The sequence below is a fragment of the Pongo pygmaeus genome, chromosome X (assembly GCF_028885625.2).
Source record: "Pongo pygmaeus isolate AG05252 chromosome X, NHGRI_mPonPyg2-v2.0_pri, whole genome shotgun sequence".
NCBI classification, from domain to species: domain Eukaryota; kingdom Metazoa; phylum Chordata; class Mammalia; order Primates; family Hominidae; genus Pongo; species Pongo pygmaeus.
Window position 1 is genome coordinate 9,081,945 of NC_072396.2, and position 22,490 is coordinate 9,104,434.

General features: G+C 41.9%; 1 protein-coding gene across 1 annotated transcript in view; it reads right to left on the reverse strand.

Annotated features, from left to right (window-relative positions):
• Positions 1–22,490, reverse strand: part of ANOS1 (anosmin 1) — a 202,553-nt gene that overhangs the window by 127,329 nt on the left and 52,734 nt on the right. The window lies entirely within an intron of this gene.

Below are 22,490 nucleotides of genomic sequence, written 5' to 3' on the forward strand. Positions count from 1 at the left end.
TGCTAAGCTTTTCTACTGAAGTTATTGCAATTATTGCAAATATCTTCTTACCCATCTCCCTGCCTCCTGAGTCTCTACAAATTGGTTCTTCCCATGGAAGCCAGTACCTTTCTGCATGGCATGGATCCCTGTTCTGCAAAGTCCAGGCTCTTTGGAACACAGTTCTCAAAGCCATACATGACTTGAAAAGCTCACCTCCCGATGTGAGGCTCTTGGCGTTCACCCTCAGATAACCGTATGTTCCCCCAATGAGCCAGTACCTCAGGTTCCCCAGACACATGCTGAGGGAGTCTGTGCAGTAAGAAATCTGATCTCACTCAAAGAGAGGTCTGTTGTCCCTACCCCTGGGAGGCAATCTCTAAACTTGTGATGTCCTGAGTGGTAGGTGTCTTTGTTATTCATGGTGCCCCTAGGACCATGCTTGTTAGTTTTTGCTAGTTAGGAGACACCTGGTAGAGCCCCTCCAGGCCAATTGGTATGAGCCCAATCTCCAGAGAAGTGGGAAGGGGGCAGGCAGAGATTGATTTTAACCACATGGGTCATGGCTCGATCAATCATGCCTACGGCATGAAGCCTCAGTAAAAACTCTGGACACTTGAGCTCAGGTGACTTCCCATGTGGGTGATATTTCGTGCATCCTACCATGTGTGGAAATGCATCCTGAAAACAATGGAAGCTTCACATTGGGAACTCCCCTAGACTCTACCCTGTGAACTCCTCTTTTGGCTGGTTCAGATTCAGATCATATCCCTGTAATAGACGTGAGCCTTAGCATAACAGCCTGCAGTGAATCCTGGGGGTATTTTTAGCAAATTGCGAAACCTGAGGGTGGTTTTGAGAAATGCTGAACTTGTGGTTGGGCGGACATCTTGAACATACTTGGCAATTTGGAGGACTGTGCTTGCTTTTTTTTTTTTTTTTTTTTTTTTGACGGAGTCTTGCTCTGTCACCCAGGCTGGAGTGCAGTGGCACAATACTGGCTCACTGCAACCTCTGCCTCCCAGGTTCAAGCGACTCTCCTGCCTCAGCCTCCTGAGTAGCTGGGATTACAGGCGCGTGCCACCACGCCAAGCTGATTTTTGTATTTTTAGTAGAGATGGGGTTTTACCACGTTGGTCAGGCTGGTCTTGATCTCCTGACCTTGTGATCCGCCTGTCTCGGCCTCCCAAAGTGCTGGGATTACAGGCATGAGCCATCGCGCCCAGCCAGGACTGTGCTCTTAACCTCAGAGGTTGGCACAGCCTGGGTTTACAGGATCCGAAGATGGAGAATAAGGAAGAAGGGGAGTGAGGCAGGGGATAGAAGGGAGTCCAGGGTACACTAAGGTAATGCTTTATGCTCTGAGTACCTGGGGGTCACCTGCACTGGGAACCACTGGGAGTCTGTTCTCCTTCTCAAGTGACAGGGAAGCCATGGTATTTCTCATCTACTACCTCCTGTCTATTGGCACTTGGGGACAGTTCCCAAGGGCATTAACTCCCAGTACCTCTAGCCTGCTTCTCAGTCAGAATAGGGAAGTTTCCACACTATGGGCAAGTTCTCAGGTAGAGAGTGGCAGATGCAGCAGAAAGAGCTGTGGGTGCTCAATGTATTGGCAAGCCCATGGAAGGGACATGGTTAATGCCCTACTGCATGAGCTCAGCTATTTCTAATGCCTCAGATAGGCCCTGGTGCCTCTTGCTTTCTTATAACATGCTGTCCAACCTCCCTGTTGGACACTGCCAAACCCCTCCACCTCCCACACTTCTAATTAGCTAGCTCTTCCTCAGAGGTCAGCTTTAATTTGTCCCAGGGTTATGGGTCCTTCTCCTATTTTCCCTGTCAGTTCACTTACAGCATTTTCAAGCTGTTAAAGTTTCCTCTTTATTGCTTGTTTTCCCCCTAAGACTATGTACTGCTTAAAGGTTGGACTCATCTGTTTTTTTTTCCTCCATGCCAAAGATACTTATGAATTGTTCAATGAATATCTATCTGTTGGATGGATGAATTCATTCTGGAACTGAATGTATGAATGAATTTAATATTTGCTCTCAGGGGCAGTCTCATCTTAGAGAGGGTCACAAAAATTCGAATGGAATAATTGTAGCCATGGAACAACCTCCTTGATGAAGATATGCTGGAAAATATCTTCACAAGCCCTCAGATTACACCACCTAGATTAGAGGACTACCTCTTCTGCTCTCACTTTGCAGGTAAAGAGGCATGCACCAGAATGTTGTGGAAACATGATCAAGAGTGGATGGCAGGCTGGGCACAGTGGCTCACACCTGTAATCCCAGCACTTTGGGAGGCTGAAGTGGGAGGATTGCTTGAGGCCAGGAGTTTGTGACCAGCTTGGGCAACATAGAAAGACTTTGTCTCTACAAAAATAAAAAATTAGCAGGGAGGCCAGGCATGGTGGCTTACATCTGTAATCCCAGCACTTTGGGAGGCCGAGGCGGGTGGATCACAAGGTCAGGAGTTCGAGACCAGTCTGGCGAACATAGTGAAACATTGTCTCTACTAAAAATACACAAAAAATTATCCGGGTGTGATGGTGTGTTCCTGTAATCCCAGCTACTCAGGAGGATGAGGCAGGAGAATCACGTGAACCCGGGAGGCAGAGGTTGCAGTGAGCCAAGATCGTGCCATTGCACTCCAGCCTGGGCAACAGAATGAGACTCCGTCTCGATAAAAAATAATAATTAAAAAAAATTAGCAGGGTGTGGTGGTGTGTGCCTGTAGTCTCAGCTACTCCGGAGGCTAAGTCGGGGGATTGAATGTGAACAGGAGATAGAAGCTACAGTGAGCTATAATTGTGCCACTGCACTCCAGCCTGAGTGACAAAGTGAGACTCTTTCTTTCTCTATTTCTTTCTTTCTTTCTTTCTTCCTTCCTTCCTTTCCTCCCTCCCTCCCTCCTTGCTTGCTTTCTTCCTTCCTTCTCTCCCTCCCTCCCTGCTTGCTTGCTTCCTTGCTTTTCTTTCTTTCTCTCTCTCTTTCCTTCCTTCCTTCCTTCCTCCCTCCCTGCTTGCTTGCTTGCCTGCCTTCCTTCCTTCCTTCCTTCTTTGTTTTCTTTTCTCAGGGTCTCACTCTGTCATCCAGGCTGGAGTACAGTGGTGCAATCTTGGCTCACTGCAACCTCCACCTCCCAGGCTCAAGTGATTTTCCTGCCTCAGCCTCCTGAGTAGCTGGGACTACAAGTGTGTGTCACCACACCCGGCTGATTTTTGTACTTTTAGTAGAGGTGGGATTTTGCCATGTTGGCCAAGCTGGTTTCAAACTCCTGGCCTCAAGTGATCCACCCGCCTCAGTCTCCCAAAGTGCTGGGATTATAGGCATGAGCCACCGCACCCAGCTTGTTTTTAGAGAAAAACAAAAACAAAAAGCAAAAAAGAGAGTAGATAGCAGGTTGGAAGAGGGACACTTTCACACTTTGGCCAAGTTCTCAGGCAGATGTAGGCAGAAATGCACTAGAATGTCACGGAAAACATGAACAAGAGCAGACATCAGCTTGACACCCACTGAACACAGGGGAGCCAGCATAGAGGGGAAGGGGCTACCTTCCTGCATATAACATGAAACCCATCCCTGAAAATGACTTCCGAGGCAGCTCTCTGGGCAACGCTGTCTTGTTCCATACACACAAAAACTTGTTTCTTGTTCCACACACACAAAAAGGTCTCAGGTGGACATGTGGACATTGTCTTTGGGAGACTGGCTTAGGTTTGTTTGTGTTCTCCCCATTCCTCTGCCTTCTCCTGACTAGGCAACAGACTCAAGTTTGGCCCTTGCACACACTTCTCCCTGATGAGTTATTAATACTAACCTTTGCTTGCACCATGAACTTTAATGACATGTTCAAGGTCAGTGAGCTTGCCAGACTGGCACTAAAACCCACCTCATTTTATGACCAAGAGATATGGCCAGGGACGGTGGCCCATATCTGTCATCCCAGCCCTCTAGGAGGCCAAGGTGGGAGGATTGCTTGAGCCCAGGAGTTCGAGACCAGCCTGGGCAACATAGTGAGACCCTGTCTATAATTTTAAAAAGAAATTTTTTTAAAAAAGAGAGATGCATATAGACTTTAACCCAAAACTATGATATAATCTTGTTGAGAATACAAACTCTGCTTCATGCTTCCTATGCATACATGCCCTAAAGAATGTATAGAGTATCCTGTAAGTAGCATGTCTTTGATATATAATTATCATAATAAATAAAACTTTAATGGCCCAGAGAGTGCTACAAGCCGGGGCAGGCCTAGAAGCTGAACAGCAAACAGGAGGACAAGAGAACCACAGCAGTACAAAGTAGAAGACATTTTTAAGCAATACACTACACATTACAGCAGTACACAGAGCAGCCAGGTGAGAAATGATGAGGATCTAGGTGGATGGGTCAGTTTTCTAGAAATGCCACAATAAAGTCCCATAGACTGGGCAGCCTAAACAACAGACTATTTATTTTCCCACACCCCTGGAGGCTGGAAGTTCAAAATCAAGGTATGGGCAGGGCTGGTTCCTGCAGAAGCCTCTCTCCTTGGCTTATAGATGCTGTCTTCTCCCTGTGTCCTCATGTGGTCGTCCCTCCGTGTGTGTCTATGTCCTCATCTCCTCTTCTTATGAGATGTCTTAGTTCATTTCAGGCTGCTATCACAGAATACCATAGACCGGGCAGCTTATAAACAACAGACATTTACTCTCCCACAGTCCTGAAGGCTGAAAGTCCAAGATCAAGGTGTGGGCAGGGTTGGTTCCTCCTGAGGCCCCTCTCCTGGGCTTGTAGATGTTGTCTTCTCCCTGTGTCCTCACCAGGTCATCTCTCTGTACATGTCTGTGTCCTCATCTTCTTACAAGGATACTGGTCCTATAGGATCAGGGCCCTCCCTAATGACCTCATTTTACCTTAATTACCCCTTTAAAGACCCTAACTCCAAATACAGTCACATTCTGAGCAACTGGGGGTTAGGACTTCAACATCTGAATTTGCAGGGAAGACAGAATATAGCCCGTAACAGTAGACTTTTTGGAATGCTACTGCCTGTTTGATTTTAATGAAGGATTACATTTGACTACAAGTCCAAACACTATAGCTAGCCTAGAAGGGTTGCAGCCATAACAAAGATAACAAAGAACCACCTTCCCCATGACCCCCATGTGTTCCTTGCCCCCTGTTGGTCCTGGGCAAGCAGAGTTGATCACAATCCCAATTAGCACTGTTACTTCTAAGAGCTTAAAAACAACAGCATCACATTTCAACTAGCCCTTCTGCTAGAGTGCATGTGCTACAATCACATACTGTAAGGGACAGACATCAAACAGGAGCACATCCTCTTGGGGAAGCTGCAAGAAAGAGGGTTTAAAACACTCAAATGAAATGGAGCAAGCTGCAATGACCATTAAGGACACGCTGAGCACAGAAAACTCAACAAAGATGAAAGAAGAAAGAGGAACTAAACCAACACTAGTCCTTGGTAAATTACATGAACCTCGTTTCTTAGTATCTTTTGATTACACTCAGGCCTGAGGCATCTGTAGTCCTGCATCAGGCTGATGCCCCTGAAGCCCAAGATCTCACTCCCAGCTCTGCTCTTAATGCAGGATCCACAATTTTTGTTTTCTTCTGTAAATGACCAGATAGTGGATATTTTAGGCAGGGATGGCTTCATGGGTGAGCAAACTACAGTCACGCAGGGCCCCACATTTAGAAGGGGCCCAACCTTGGTTTAATGCTTTGCCATCACTGTCCTCAGATTCTTAATTTTTCAAAGGGGCCTTGCATTCTCATTTTTCACTGGGTTCTGCATATAACACCACAGGTCCTGGTTTTCATCTTTGCAGGCCATGCAGTTTCCACTGAAATTATTTGACTCTGCCGGTGTAGTGCAAAATCAGCCATAGACCATAAGAAAATGAATAAGTGTGGCTGCGCTCCAATAACATTTCATGTGGGATGCTGTCATACATTGGACTGTGTTCCCCCCAAAATTGATATGTTCGGCCCCCAGTACCCTGGAATGTGACCTTATTTAGAAATAGAGTCTTTGCAAATGTAATTGCTTAAGATGAGGTGTTTAGGGTGGGCCCTCACCCAATGACTGGTCTGCTTATAACAAGGAAAAATTTGTACATAGACAGAGATACACATAGAGGGAAAAAGATGTGGAGAAGGCCAGGCGCCGTGGCTCACGCCTGTAATCCCAGCACTTTGGGAGGCCGAGGCAGGCGGATCATCTGAGGTCAGGAGTTCGAGACCAGTCTGGCCAACATGGTGAAACCCCATCTCTACTAAAAAAAAATACAAAAATTAGCCAGGCGTGGTGGCAGGCACCTGTAATTTCAGCTCCTCAGGAGGGTGAGGCAGGAAAATCGCTTGAACCCAGGAGGCGGAGGTTGCGGTGAGCCAAGATCGTGCTACTGCACTCCAGCCTGGGCAACAAGAGTGAAACTCCGTCTCAAAATAAATAAATAAATAAATAAATAAATAAATAAAATAAAATAAAATAAAATAAAATAAAGATGTGGAGACATAGGAAGAACATCTACAAGCCAAGGAGAGAAGCCTGGAACTCATCCCTCCCTCATAGCCCTCTCAGAAGGAACCAACCCCGCTGACACCTTGCTTCACACTTCCAGTCTCCAAAATTGTGAGACAATAAATTTCTGTTGTTTAAGCAAAGCTGTTTGTGATACTTTATCACAGCAGCCTGAGCAAACTGATACGAGATATGGAAATTTAAATTGCATATAATTTCCATGTGTCAAAAAACATTCTGTTTCTTTGGATTTTTTTTTCATCATTTAAAAATGCAAAACCCATTCTTAGCTCATGAGCCATACAAAAATAGGTAGCAGGACAGATTTGGGCTGCAGGCAGTAGTTTGCTGACTCCTGTTGAAACTGTGCCCCAAGGAGTTAAAGAAACCAATGACTAACAGAAATTCTTGAGTTTGCAGGATGGTAGATAAGAAAAGAAACAACCTGCTGAAATGCTGAAACTCCCCATGCTTGTAAGATAACAAAACTGGCTGAAATCAGTTGGAACCAATAAAGCCAACTGGAGCCTGCCCAGAACAAAGCTTGCTGACATCATGGCCCGAATTTCTATCTTGTGTTTCCTACTAACTCCTTCTGAATGTGATCCATGAAGTACTGTGAAGAGGTAACTATGCCTGCCCAAGGACTTTCCATACCTTCCCTTTCCTTCCACCAGTCACCCACTAATCCCAGGATCCACCTTTTCTAATAAAATTATTACATTACATGGAATCAATCCAATGCCCATCAATGATAAACTGGATAAAGAAAATGTAGTACATATGCACCATAGAATACTATGTAGCCATAAAAAGAGATCACGTCCTTTGCAGGGACATGGATGGAGCTGGGAGCCTCAGCAAACTAACACAGGAGCAGAAAACCAAACCCTGCATGTTCTCACTTATAAGTGAGAGCTGAACAATGAGAACACATAGACACGGCAGGGGAACACACACTGGGGCCTGTCAAGGGGGCGGGGGAAGGGAGAACATCAGGATAAATAGCTAATGCATAGGTGATGGGTTGATAGGTGCGACAAACCATCATGGCACACGTTTACCTATGTAACAAACCTGCACGTCCTGCACATGTATCCCACAACATAAACTTTGTTTGTTGTTTGTTTGTTTGTTTGTTTTTTGAGATGGAGTCTCACTCTATCGCCCAGGCTGGAGTGCAGTGGCGCAATCTCGGCTCACTGCAAGCTCTGCCTCCCGGGTTCACGCCATTCTCCTGCCTCAGCCTCCCGAGTAGCTGGGACTACAAGAGTGCGCCACCATGCCCGGCTAATTTTTTTGTATTTTTTTAGTAGAGACGGGGTTTCACCATGTTAGCCAGGATGGTCTCGATCTCCTGACCTCGCGATCCGCCCACCTTGGCCACCCAAAGTGCTGGGATTACAGGTGTGAGCCACCGCCCCTGGCCAGGGATTTTTTTTTTTAACGTGGTACTTTGTAGCCTCTGGAACAGCAATACAGAAATTCCAGCCACCACAAAATAAACGTATGTGTGCATACACACAGACAGATACACACACACCCCTTTACCCTTTCAGTTGAGCTTTTTCCATAAACAAATTCACCCTCCCTTGATGAACTTGATTTGCAAATAGGTTTTAGCTAAAACCAAATAAGGTGTAAGTTAAGAGGAGAGCCTGCTGACACAAGGGTACCCCATGGTCTCTGCAGATAGGTTTCTCCCCCTGGTAAAATCTCAACGGGCACAGAGGGCAAGAAAGAAGGGCAGCCACGGCGGTGTCTCTGCCTCCATCACAGGCTCTTCTGCATTCTTTCTCTAGCACCATTTCTCTTTTTGAAGAACTCAGTGATTACGGCTTTGGGGGCACATTTTCACAGGTCCGCATAAGCAGATATTTATGTATATCGTCTCCCCCAGGGCTCTCTTGTGAACACTGTATAAGCATCACAAAGTGATGAACAAAGTGTCCCCAGGACCCCTCTGAGATAGAGTTGATCTCAGGCATGAGCAAGAGAACGACAAGACAAGCCTGAAGCATCCCGTCATGCTGCAAAGGCGGGACGTGCTCCCAGAATGACAGGCACGCATCCAACGGACGCAGCAGTGTGCTTCAAAATTCCCCACAAGTCAAACCTTGACAAACTGGATATCAAAACAAATAATGGCGGGAATGGATTCCAACCCATTGCAATACTTCAGAACCCATGAGTCCATAGTGACAACACACAAATAAGAAGATAAAGCTCTGCCTTAAAACAGAAAGTAAATTACTAAATGCATAAAGAAAGAAGTGCTTGGCAGTGCCCAGGCTGATCTGTCACAGAGTTGTACTTCAGAGGTGAGATATTGTACTCCCTAACTCAATCACTAGTCAAAAGGTCTTGTTAATACAGAAGACTTTTCTAATCTTGGAAAAAAATAGTGGAAGGTAATACTGTCCAATGCTAATAGCTGGGTGGTAGATATATGGGTAGCATTTTTTCCCTCCAACTATTTCCATTCTTTACGTATTTTGAATGGATGTGTACTGCTTTTCTCATGCTCATAAAGACAATTGTTGAACTCTAAAACATCAAAATATTTCATTATTAAGACTACTCAGTATGGATGTAAATATTGCAGGTGCTGAGATGTTGGGGACCCAATTCTCTTAAACATTTTTTAAATTCTCCTTTTATGTAAGTTACTAGTATTGGAAAATAAAACAATCAGTTAAGTTGACCTTCAATAACTTAAGAGATAATGGTGGCAATATCCATCATGATTATTTTAGCAAAGCAAATTACTTTGGATGATATTCTTTAACATTTAAAACGTTGGCATTTCTTTACTCCAAGTCCTCCATGCCCCATTTTTTAAAAAGAAAGAGAAGAGAAAGACCAGACTTGGTGGCTAACACCTATGATGCTTGAACTTTGGGAGGCTGAGGCAGGAAGATTGCTTGACCCCAGGGGTTCAAGACCAGCCTGGGTGATATAGCAAGATCTTGTCTCTTCAAAAAAAAAAAAAATTAATTAGCTGGACATGGTGGTATGCACCTGTAATCCCAAGGCTGAGGCAGGAGGATCGCTTTAGGCCAGGAGTTCAAGGCTGCAGTGAGCTATGATCATGCCACTGGACTCTAGCCCAGGTGACAGAGCAACAACCTGTCTCTAAAAACAAATATGATACTAATAAAAGAAAAGAAAAAAAATCCCAAATTTTAACCTTATTATATAATCTTTGATGTATATTTACCAGTATGAAGAGTCCCCTTGGTTGTATTTAACAAATTTGAAAGAATAACATGGTTATAGGGAAAATAAAGGAAATAGAAAGAGGTTAAGAATGTTTACATTTTCACTATTAGCAATTCAACAATTCCCCAACCAGTATTAGATTATTTTCCCTATATCATAAATGTCATAATAAAAAATGAAATAACATTCCTGGAGCCTGAGAGAAAATGTATACATATACACACACAATGGAGTCATAAAATCTGCAAAATTATAAGTTTTCCTGTTGTAACTTTCAATGTGTTGAAGCATCTTCTTAGTTGGTTACAATGAACACTGAAAAAGCTAAATTGATATATCCCCAAAGTCACGAAATGGTATCTCAGACACAGGGATGACCTTCAGAGGAAAAATGCTCCACATTCCCCACATGCCCAAGAAGCAAAAATGGACAGACTGTTTTTGTACTAAATGAAACTGTGGCGTCCATCCAAAATGTGGAGATTGACATCGGCGCTGATAAGTCCCCTTCAACTTTGCATTTCCTCCTCGTCTCCAGGCTTCTTCTTAACTGGAAATTTTGACTCTCACACAACTCACTTCACCTTGTGTGCCCCAGGATGAGGTTGAGGAGGGCCCAGACAACATCACCCCATGATGGGAAACTGCCCCAAACAAATACACCAAGTATTAGCAGTAGGAATAGCCAGGGAGAAAATATACCCTGCTCTAGGCTAATTTGACTACGAAAAAGTTTCATTTTTAGGCCAGCCATTACCTATGGCTTGGGCTGAATAGTATAGAACTCCATAGGTGTTAGAAATTATAAACTGTGTCCTCCTGATGCTTTCACCCAAGGCTGTCCCATCAGGTGCTCAGAGCTGCTGAAATTTCTCCTTAAAATTCTAGCACCACAACATTCAAGTCTAAAAAGTGGAGGAATTGAGTTTACATTGGTTTGACTGGATAGTCAAGCCTTCCTGTACTGGACAAATGAAACTCTTCTCTAATTTCCATAAAGTTTTTTTTTGTTTGTTTGTTTGTTTTTTGCGGGGGGATGGGGGTGAGGAGTTGGTTGTTTTCTTGAGACAGAGCCTTGCTATGTTGGCCAGCATGGACTCAAACGCCTGGGCTTAAGCAACCCTCCTGCTTCAGCCTCCAGAGTACTGGGGATTAAAGGTGTGCACCACTGTGCGAGCTTCATTCAAGTTTTAGAACTTCATCCTTAATTTTAGACAAAAACAGAGGAAACCATCTCATCAAATCACTCCACATTTTAAATAGAAAAGCAGAGCTCCAGAGAATGAAAACGACTGGGCTGGGGCTTGCACAGTGGGCAAGAGACGAAGTGTTGACTGTAATGTGGGTCACACAACCTTTGTTCATTTCAGACCCTGTGAGGTCTACTGGAGATAAAATATCATCAGCTGTATGGGGGTTGCTTCTTAGAAGGAGTTAAGGTAAGGTAGAGTAAGGTAAGGGATTTAGTAAGAGAGTAAGGTAAGGGATTTAGTGGCCCAATACCAGAAAGGAGCAGTGTGTTTTTAGAAGGCATTCTCCCAAATCCTGCCTGGCCGAGAAGGGTAAGAGTATAGCTGTGGAGGATTAGGAGAGTGGGGGAGCTGAGAGCATGAATTGTAGAGCCAGATGGACTGGATTAGAATCTTGTCACTCCTGCCTTCCCCATACGTATAATGAGAAAAGAAGAATAACTATTTTGTAGAAGTGCAATGAGGTCTGAGTGACTGCAAAATGCTGACGAGTGTCAAGTGTCAGGCGCATTTAAGGTCTTTTTAAAAAAATTTTTTTATTTCCATAGGTTATTGGGGAACAGGTGGTATTTGGTTACATGAGTAAGTTCTTTAGTGGTGATTTGTGAGATTTTGGTGTACCCATCACCTGAGCAGTATACACTGAACCCAATTTGTAGCCTTTTATCCCTCACCCCCTTCCCACCCTTTCCCCGAGTCCACAAAGTCCATTATGTCATTATTATGCTTTTGCATCCTCATAGCTTAGCTCCCACTTAGGAGTGAGAATATATGATGTTTAGTTTTCCATTCCTGAGTTACTTCACTTAGAATAATAGTTTCTAATCTCATCCAGGTTGCTGCAAATGCCATTAATTCATTCCTTTTTATGGCTGAATAGTATTCCATCATATATATATATAGTATTCCATCATATATATATATGATGGAATATCATATTATATATACCATATATATATTATCACAATTTCTTTATCCACTCATTGATTGATGATCATTTGGGTTGATTCCACATTTTTACAATTGTGAATTGAGGCACACATAAGGTCTACTAAGTTAAAACAATAGCAATGTAAACCTCCACGTCTATAGTACCAGAATTGGGATTATCAACAAAGGTGCAGGGTGCCAGCTTCCAGAATACCACCAACCCAAGAGAGGTAAATCAACCTGTGGGAGCCATTAACCTTCCACTGTTCTAGCCACAAACCCATCGTTTGATTGATCAACTTTGAGTCAAAAGGTTTGGGATGAGAAAGGGGAGTCACAGTATCAAAACGATCAAGTCTCCAGAGCCTGGTAGGAGTTCTGAGTCACTCTCCTTTTCAACTTCCTCCTTGCTTATCTGCAGCTGCTCTCTGCCGCCTGACAGCCTTTTGCCCAGGAGGTCAGAGAAGGCAAAGCTGTCTCTCAGTAATTGGAGATGTCTGGCTCTGTGTGTGGGAAGTTGAAGGGACACTTGGTGGTGCCTTCCTCCCTCAAAGCATCACAGCAAGTCTTTTCATTGTGGCTAAGCGGAAATAGCCAAAAGAGAAAGGGAAAAAATCGTCTCTTATGAAGACAACAAGAAGACCAGGGGTGTGGAATGGGAGAAGGATGACCAGGCACAGCACAGGGTATTTCTAGGACTAGGAAATCATGGTATAAGTTACTGTAAAGGTGGATGCATGACTTTATGCATTTGTCAAACACCACAGCATATACAACAGCAAGAGTAAACCCCAATGTAAACTATGAATTATAGTTAATAGTAATGTATTGATATTAATCCATCAGTTGTAACAAATGTATCACACTAATGCAAGATAACAGTAGGGGAAATACTAGGGAGGAGGAAGGGAGGATATGGGAACTCTTCATTTTCCACTGCAAATCATCATATGGCTGATGATATTCAGCATCCAATAGACCTCACAGGGTCTGAAATGGAATGCCTTATCAGGCCCAAAACTGCTAAAAAAAATAGCCTATTATTTTCTAAATCCCAGATTGCTTAATATTCTTATATACATGATTAATAATATGTGTACTATTATGTACGTACATCATAATATAGGTAATCTCATGCATAATATTTAACTAAGGATGATACCTGTAAGAATTTATCACTTAATTACAAAAGCTGTGTTGAAATTAACAGTCCTTCAAAGAAGGTGGATGGGTTGAGATGATGTGGTAGATCAGAAAGAAAGCACAATTTAGAACCCTATATAGAAGTTTTCTGAAAAACAGACACATAGAACCGATTGCTTTAATTATCTTACCATCATTTGCACAGGGTAAACACACCAGTTTGCATATACTATTAAGTAACTTTCATCCAAGTACAGCTGACATGAAGGTAGCTTGCCCAACAGATAAACAATGAGAGAAAAGTAGAGAAAACATTTACTATCTTTTTTATTCATAAATTCTAACCCTCCCCAACAAAATGTGTTGGAACTATGTGATTACTTCCATTCAAAGTATGCTCGTTCTGTCTGTAAATCTGTGGAGTAAAAAAAAAAAAAAATTCAGGAGTGGTTCCCCATCATCAGAATCTGGGCTCATCATTTCCTTCTTCCCCTGAGTTTATAAAGTATCTATCAGCATAGCGCCTAAGATGTACTAGAACATTTACAGAAATCATGATTTCCTTATGTTTTTGAAGCCTCGTGGACCTGCAAGGTAAAGTTTTATTTTACTAATCATTATGTTGGAGAAGAAAAGGGCAGGGAGATAATGGCAATGGATGCAGCTGAGAGTTGGGATTGAAATTGGCGTTGGCTCATTCCTCAGCCTCTGATTCCAATTGGCTGTACCACCTAACATCCATCATGTCGCCTTCTCACCGAGGCCAACATTTCAGAAAATGCCAGTCCTCATCTCTCCAACCACGGTTGTTAAATTACCATTGAGGGAAGCAACTACAAATACTCCTAGGGCCAAACCCTGGAAGAATCCCAGCAACACACAGAAATATTGAACTTACCCAAGAATTTTCCTAGATGGCCACAAATACCATGCAATTCTGGACAAATCAAATTTACATCTCTAGTCCTGACTGTTTCTGGGTCAGAGACTTCAGATGTACACCTGCCTGTTTAGTAGCTCCCCTTGATATAATCTCACAGGCTTAAACTTATTATGCCCAAAATGAATTTTAACAGGGCTTCCCTTTTTCACACGAGGAAAAGCCCGGCTGCTCCTCTTCCAGTCGCCTTCACCTAAGTAACTGGCCTTTCTCCCCACTTTCCTAAGAAACTGGCATCAGAACGGATGTTTCCATCTCCCTCACTTCTTGTATCCAACCCCGGCCAATTTTGCCTCCCATCTCCCAAAATCCATCCGCCTCACCCTGCCTTCACTGCAGCCTCACCTAAGTGAGCTACCCACCTCTTCTGCCTAAATTAGTGTGTTTGTTTTGGAACCAGACTCCCGCTTTCCATTCTCAGCCTTCTTCATCGTTCCCCAATATATCTTGTGTCAAATCATTCCCCTACTTACAGCCTCTCTGGCTTCCATCATTGCACTTTATACAGAATATAAAAGACTTGATCCTCTAAGGCCCTGTCGCCAGGTGTCTTGTCATGATACAGCAGCTTCTCAAACTTCTCTAAAGGTACCAAATAATTTTCCACCTCAGTGCCATTGTACGTGCTCTTCTCTTTACCTAGAAAACCCGACTCTTCAGAAGTTCATATCCTCAGAGAACTTTTGCAATAATTCATATCTCCTATCTTTCTTAGCATAGTACCCTATTTTCTCAAAATCATATAATACCATGTGTATTAACTCAGCAAACGCTGACTTCCTTACTTTCTTAAGACCTTCTTTGTTTAGTGTACTAATTCTGCTCCATGAAGGCAGGGTCTATATCTGTATGAGTAATACCTTGTAATCTTTTGTCAAATAAATCAACATTTATACATAACTTACATGATAATGCTGCATATTATGTGTGTGAGTATATATATATATATATATATGTGTGGTCTTGTATACTACATTATATATATACTATATATAGTATATGCTGCATAGTATATATACGTACCATATACATAGTATACTATAGTATAGTAGATATACAAGACCAGTATACAAGTATACAAGACCATAAGTGAAAAAATTCCAATGACAGGAATTAATTTGCTTTCTTTTTTAACTTAAAAAAATTATTATTTAATTGGCAAATAAAAACTGTATATAATTATTGTGCAGAACATGCTTTAAAATATGCACACATTGTGGAATAGTTAAGTCAAGGTAGTTAACGTATGCATTACTTCACATATTAATTTTTTTGTGGTGAGAACACTCAAGATCTACTCTTCCAGCGATTTTCCGGAATACAATACATTATTAACTATAGCCACCATGTTGTACAATAGATTTCTTGACCTTACTCCTCCTAACTGAAATTTTGTATCATTTGACCAAAATGTCCCCAAACTACCTCCTTCCCAATTTTCTTAAATTTCATTCAAAAATCTCTTCCTGGAAGAAATCACAGTAGTAGACTAATGTCTGGCTTTACATACACACACATGCACACACACACACACACACAGACACAAACACACCCCAGTCATGTTTACACCACCCCACTCCTCTGAGGTCAGATTGAGTTAAAACTGGAGTCCACTGTGCATGGAATGGGAGCTTGCAAACCCACCTTTACGGCAGGGAGCATCAGGCCTTCAGTGGCCCCTGCATGTGAACTGCCTCCATGGCCTGATGCTGAGGACACCCTGCTGGTAATGCAGAGAGCTGTGCATATAAATCCCTAATCTGCCTGTCCAGTCCACCCTGAATTGGCTTGAAGCAGTGGGAAGTCGAACCACACAAGAGAGTTTCCTTGTCAAGTGACCGGAGGTCAGTGTTATTATCTCTGTCAGCGGCCAGGGGTGCACTGGTTCCCAGCATATGAGTCTTTCATTGCTAACAAGCTCCACTGCATTTGAGAGAGCCCCCGGGATAGGAGAGCAGGGAGGCTTATCTCCTGTCTCCTGGATGAGGTATTGAGAAAGAGACACCCTCCGCACTCTGCACCTCACTGACCAATGAAGGGACTCACGAATCTGTTAATTTATCAACTGGGGTGTTCGACCTGAACACTAGTGATATCCTGATTGTAACAGGAAATCTCATCAATTAGAGGATGTCTGATCTAACGGGGCAGGAGACCATAACTGTTACTTGTGTTCTTTCAGGGAGCAAAAAACATGAGTGAAAGAAAGCATTAACAATTAAGAAAGCATTTTCTTAATTTCTCCAGAGAAAATAAAACCCAGGAAAATAATAAAAGCAATAAGGAAATTAAAACTTTATCCAAGTAGCATATAACTAAATAAATGCCATCTAATATTGGGCATCATCAATGTACTTTCAACTTTATGTCCGCACGTCATAGTATAAAAGAGAACTGTAAAAAAAGACAACTAAGTTTTACATTGAAATCATTTGCTATATCAGATGTTTTTAAATATAAACATATGAAGGTGATATAACAGGATATTAAGATGAAACCTGTATTTTAACATTGTTACTGTGTCACCATAAATTTACCTTTTGGCATTATTTTGGTAAACAGCACTGAATGCTTCATGCACGGCAAACAACAACTAATTTAATGTAGTTTTTAAATTGGCAGGCCAAACTAAAATTTAGCTATTTTCTTTGCTTACTGATGTCATCTAGAATGACGCTTTTGTTGTTCTTTTCCACAGACTTACAAGCAATTTTATGCAACATGACGCTGCTTCCAAAGCATCCAGAACTATGGAACTTGGCAGGTTTACCAGTTTCTGCTCACCCCAACTACAACCTTTATAGAAAAGGAAAGCCTCTGTCAGACAGAACTGGAGAGTTTTTCCAAATGCCCTCAAAAAAATGTACCCTGGCTTGAACAAGAGAGCCAGAACAGCCTGGTGGGACGTCAGCCTTCTAGATTCAGCATGACATGGGCAGCAGTGCAGTTCTGAAGAACTCCCCTGCAGCACACACAGCTCCTGATTTCTATCTGTGCTCACTGGTCTGGATTTTGAGAGTTTTGAGAAATGAATTGTGCATCCTGTTATGCCTCGAAACGTTAACTCAACTCATATTTTTAAGTGGTCACGTTAGGTAAGTATCCCCTCATTAGAACAGAGACAATGCTTGATTCATTTTCCAGGTTGAGTTGTGGTTAACATGTGAGTGGGATTGAACCACCATAAGTACAGATGCTTAGAGAACAGGAACAACAGAGAAGGGACAGAGACAGTGAAGGAGGCTGTATTGTCTTCACACCTTTACAGGCAGGGCGACTTCAGCAAGAAGTAATTTACCACCCACACTAAGCTCTTTATCCCAGATTTGCTTTACCGTCTCTCTCTACCCAAGGTGTCAAACACTCACTCTGTCATCATGTTCCAAATGGCACTAGTAAAGGAAACTTCCCCAGCTCCCAAGAAGGGCCTTATAAACCAAGTGTAACAACCTTTTGGCTTCTTTCTTTATAATGAGAAACTCATTAGCTGGATTATTTTTTTCTTTTTGACATAGAAATAATCTGGGACTCCTTTCACTTTTATGTGTTAGAAAGATAAGACGCAGAATCAACATACAAATCTGCTATAAAGAGTGCAGAAAGCACTTCCTCAAAGTCTCAACTAACTTTTCCCCAGAAAACTATGCTTGATAAATTCATGTTTTTTAGAAATGGGTAAAAAAACGCCTACTTAGTCTGTTTTGCTATTTATGTTAGCGATTCTGTGATCCAGTGAAGTCAGACTTATAAAATCAACAAGTTTCACAAACAGAATAAGAATCACTCCTTAAAATAACAAATGTTACCCGTTGAGTGATGTGATTGCTTTATCATCTCTTTAAGGCAGGGGTGTCCAATCTTTTGGCTTTCCCGGGCCACACTGGAAGAAGAATTGTCTTTGGCCACACATAAAACAGACTAACACTAATCATAGCTGATGAGCTTTAAAAAAATTGCAAAAAAACTCACAATGTTTTAAGAAAGTTTACAAATTTGTGTTGGGCCGCATTCAAAGCCGTCCTGGGCCTCATGCGGCCCGAGGGCCATGAGTCGGACACGCTTGCTTTAAGATCTTAGGGAAACAGAAGGTTAAAATGATAAGCATGGAACTGAAAACTTCATAAGAAAATGCACATGTCCCATTCATGTGAAATTCATAATTCACACATATAACTTCCTGACTCACCCCTAAAATGTGGGGGACCCCAGGAACCACAGAGAGCTCCAAATGGATCTTCTCAAGCAACTGTAATATATAAATATATATTTTACCTCCTAACCAGGTCTTCTCTGCCCTGCCTTCTGCCCTGTCTTATTTCCACACAATCAACCTCATGTAGTATAACAGCAAATCCTCATTTCCACAGCCCACTTTTGGTAGGAGAGTCATTTTTCCCAAATATGATCGAAAATGCATTATGTGAGCCAGTGAAGAAAGTCCAGAAATAGGGTCTAGTTCATCTGGGCTCCTGTACATCCTATACAAGAAATGAACTTTGCAAAATCCCAAAGCTGTGAATTTGGCACCTCTCAACTAGCACAAATTTCCTTTCAAACGTAAGGAAGAGAAAGAGAAAAAGAGACTCCAAAGTATTTTGCAACATAATGTATCCCACATTTCCATAGGCATCATTTTTAGGCCAAAACATATGGTAATGCATAAACTGATCATATGCTGCCTGCCATGCTCAGCAGAGAAAGGCAGCATCTCAAAGGATTTCCTCAAATCCTTTACTCTAAGAAAGGCATGGAAACCATTTCATCAGAAATCATTCCCTCCGTGGCAGTGTGCAAAGATAGTCCACCCAGATGCATAATAAAGCCTCAGGAAATAATAACAACAGCAGCCTCTATTGCAAGTGGAGCTGAAAAAAGCGGTGGGTCTTAACCACTGATGCAATGCAATCATTAAGATATTTAAATATAAGAAGACCATTTCATGCGTCTCTAAAGCTTAATGCTTCTATCTCAACAATCCAGTGTAGAAATTGTTAAGAGGGGTCTCTCTTTGGGTGCCTTAATTTATATTTCTTTTTTTTTTTAATTTTTATTTTTATTCTAAGTTCCAGGGTACATGTGCAGGATGTGCAGGTTTGTTACATAGGTAAATGTGTACCATGGTGATTTGCTGTACGTATCGACCCATCACCTAGGTATTAAGCCCAGCATGCACTAGCTATTTGTTTGGATGCTCTCCCTCCCCCCACCCCACCCCCCGACAGGCCCCAGTGTGTGTTATTCCCTTCCCTGTGTCCATGTGTTCTCATCGTTCAGCTCCCACTTATGACTGAGAATATGAGGTGTTTGGTTTTCTGTTCTTGCATTAGTTTGCTGAGGATAATGGCTTCCACTCCATTCATGTCCCTGCAAAGGACACGATTTTTTCATTTTTATGGCTACATAGTATTCTATGATATACATGTACATTTTCTTTATCCAGTGTATCATATATTTTTTACTTCTGTAAGCAAAATGTCATTTTGACTGTTTCTCTTTTATCTAACCCAAATGGCCAACTAGCCACCTTTATTTGTAGGGCCAGCAAAAAACTAAATTTTAGTATTGGGTTCCTATATGTCTCATTTAATATTATATACTTTGATTTTCTCTCCAAATTACCTCATTTGGCCAAGATAACATAACTAATGTGCAACTACTTAAGCACATCCCTGAGTTTTCTTTTTAAAGTGGAAGCTAAAGGAAAACTAAGACACATGCATTATGTTATCTTTATTTGTATAAGCTAATCTGAGTAAAATGGTCTTCCCAAATATGAAAAGTAAAATGACTTGATACATGTCAAAAAAGGGCGCATCATCTGTCAATAAGTCCTGTTGAAGTGTGAGGGGAAGGGAGTGAAGTTCTGCTTTTCTTTAATGAGATGTCCCCATAAAAATATGATTTGCGAATTTGTAAGGATCCCTAACTGTCACATAAAGACCTGGACTCCACCCATGCAACACGGTCATGGACTAGCCAGTTTTCTTTTTTAAATATATTCATTTTTTATTGCAAGGGTTCATCCTACACATTGTTATAACAGACAAATAAATTACTTCACTTTTCTCACCTGTAATAAACAGAGAGCTTCTCTGTTTTACAGTTTTGCAAAATTAAATGAGACAATTTATGACAAACCATTTGTCGATCATGGAGTACTCCACAAACAGCTGAGTACTGTTGCTAATAGTATGACTTCAGTGACAATCATAACCTCAGAAACATAAGACAGAGCCTGTCTATGGCAAAGAAATCTAGAATCTGTGGTGTCTCATTCAAAGAAATGTATTTTCATGAGAATACCACTTCCCTGCTCCCAGTCCTCCTTAACTTTTCCCTCTCGCCTGAGACCACGCTGCCTGACAGAACCAAATGTCAGCAGTGACAGTGGGGAATGCTCTAAGTTGGTGCTGTCCAATATTGCAGTTTCTAGCTACCTAGACACTCAGCACCTGAAATGTGACTAGTGCAGTTTCTCACTCTCGCCACTGCTGACATATTGGGCTGATGGTTCCTTGCGATGGTGGCTGTTCTGTGCATGGTAACACTACCATGGAGCGTGTTGAGCTGCATCCCTGACCGCCCCCACTAGATACCAGTAGCACCTCTTCCCTGGTAGTGACAACTAAAAATGTCTCTCGACATTGCCAGATATCCCCTTGGGGACAAAATCACCTCTGGTTGAAAACCACTAGGCTACGGAGATGGAGAATTTTCATTGTATTCAATTTAAGTAAATGTAAACTTAAATAGTAAATGTGGCTGATGTCTACCATACTGAACGGAATTGCTTTAAAATTTACTGAGATTCAAAAGATAAATGCTCAAGGGATGGATACCCCCTTCTTCATGATGTATTTATTTCACATTGCATGACTGTATCAGAACATCTCATGTACCCCATAAATATATACACCTACTATGTACCCACACAAAGTTAAGGAAATTAAAATTTAAAAAGAAAATTTACTGAGATTATTTTTCCAAAACAGATACAACAGTTAAGAAATCTGTTGGAAAGTTTAGATTACATATATATACATTTTTTTTTCCTCTGAAAGGGCTAAGGATAAGTTAAACAATGTAAGCTTTCATTTTATTTACACATAATTATTTATGTGCTGTCTTTAACTCAGAGCAGTAAGAGAGCTCATAACCTAGCAAGGCATAAAAAGGTAAAAAAGTAATAATAAAATGGAGGAGGGGGAAACTACCGCAGTGGTTTTATATCCATTCCTGCCACCCAGGGAGGGAATAATGAGATGAACAGATATCGATGGGTTGTAGGGTCCAGAACTAAATTAAAAAATTAACAGCCATAACCACCCCAAGCTGTTCCTGCTGGGCTCGCCACGCTCGCCCCACCCAAGCAAGGTCTGGATTGTTCACAAGCAGCAGGAATGACCTGACCCGCAAGCTCTCTACAGACCTGCGCTGATGGTTTCTCACTTCCTTCATTAGACACTGAGCCAACGCAAAGAAACTTTTAAAAAAGTGTTTGCAAGGGTTCATCCTACACATTGAACAGTTTAGTAACTATCACTTTCATTTGAGGAGTGAAAACAATTTCCTATCATAATGGGACAACTGTGTTAGGTTAGGGAATCCTATAAGTTACTTAAAGTCCCAAAGTGAATCCAAGTTCAAAGGGAATATTGTGTAAAACAAACGATATCCCTGAGAATTTCAAAGGAGATTGAACCCCAAGTGCCTACAGACTCCAATGTCTTCATTTCTGGTTCTACATGTAGGGAGATTATCTGAAAGAAGCAATATTCAGTATGATAAAAAAATTAAATTTTATATTTCCTTTCCAAATACTTGGAGAGAGAATCTACTCAGTTTCTGATGCCAACAACAGAAATTTAAAGTATGAAGAAAGAACATGGGCTTTAAAAACAAAAAGTCCTGCAATGTAGCCCCCAAATGACAAATTTTGGGAACCTTGTCCACTATTCCATCTGACCCTCAGTTGTCTACATTGTACAATGAGGAAAATGACAGCTACTTCCTTGGGTTATTGGGAGAACTTGAAAGGGCCCCTAGACCAACCTGTATATGTCGCCCTTTTCACATTCTCTAAACTTCAATTCCCTTTACTGAGCATGGCCAATCTTAGTGCTCAAAGGCACGGAAAAGAATAAAAGCTTGCTCTGCCTTTTAAGGAGTTCACGTGAGCCCCAACAGTTGTAATCCACAGCCTCTTTTCCCAAGGAGATGCCAAACGATCTGGGGAGACAGACACATAAACAAGTTACCCAAACACTGGAGCAGATGAAAGAAGTCCATCATGGAAACACACACCACTTACTGTGAGAGCACCCGAACTCCACGGCTCATATAATCTACAGAGAAAATGTTCCCCTAAGTGAACAACCACCCAAAGAGAGCAAGGTAAACAACTCTAATTACAAAACAGAAACTGTCAGGCATCTGTTAGGTTCAAGGGGTCTTTCCAATGGATAAACAGTTCTAAAATCATGGGTTCA